The sequence below is a fragment of the Lupinus angustifolius genome, chromosome LG05 (genome assembly GCF_001865875.1).
Source record: "Lupinus angustifolius cultivar Tanjil chromosome LG05, LupAngTanjil_v1.0, whole genome shotgun sequence".
Classification (NCBI taxonomy): Eukaryota; Viridiplantae; Streptophyta; class Magnoliopsida; order Fabales; family Fabaceae; genus Lupinus; species Lupinus angustifolius.
This window is the reverse complement of record NC_032013.1, coordinates 22,311,287-22,312,203: the sequence shown is the minus strand read 5'-3', so window position 1 is coordinate 22,312,203 and position 917 is coordinate 22,311,287.

Below are 917 nucleotides of genomic sequence, written 5' to 3'. Positions count from 1 at the left end.
TATATTTTCTGCTTACACCCAAAGGGCCGGTCCTCGCCCCCTTTGCCTGGTGCCAACTATATTTTCTGCTTACACCCAAAGGGTCGGCCTTCGCCCCCTTTGCCTGGTGCCAACTATATTTTCTGCTTACACCCAAAGGGTCGGCCTTCGCCCCCTTTGCCTGGTGCCAACTATATTTTCTGCTTACACCCAAAGGGCCGGCCTTCGCCTCCTTTGCCTGGTGCCGACTATATTTTCTGCTTACACCCAAAGGGTCGGTCCTCGCCCCCGTTGCCTGATGCCAACTATATTTTCTGCTTACACCCAAAGGGTCGGCCTTCGCCCCCTTTGCCTGGTGCCAACTATATTTTCTGCTTACACCCAAAGGGCCGGCCTTCGCCTCCTTTGCCTGGTGCCGACTATATTTTCTGCTTACACCCAAAGGGTCGGTCCTCGCCCCCGTTGCCTGATGCCAACTATATTTTCTGCTTACACCCAAAGGGTCGGCCTTCGCCCCCTTTGCCTGGTACCAACTATATTTTCTGCTTACACCCAAAGGGCCGGCCTTCGCCTCCTTTGCCTGGTGCCGACTATATTTTCTGCTTACACCCAAAGGGTCGGTCCTCGCCCCCGTTGCCTGATGCCAACTATATTTTCTGCTTACACCCAAAGGGTCGGCCTTCGCCCCCTTTGCCTGGTGCCAACTATATTTTCTGCTTACACCCAAAGGGCCGGTCTTCGCCCCCTTTGTCTGGTGCAAAGGGCCGGCCCTCGCCCCCTTTACCTGAAACCTACCAGGATTTCAGCCCACACGCAAGAGGGGCCGACCTTCACCCCCCTCGCATACTCGATCGGCACTCGCCTAACCAAAGGATGGCGAATCAAGAGCCGAAACCAACATGTTCAGAACATACAGAAATTCCACACAACAAGTTATA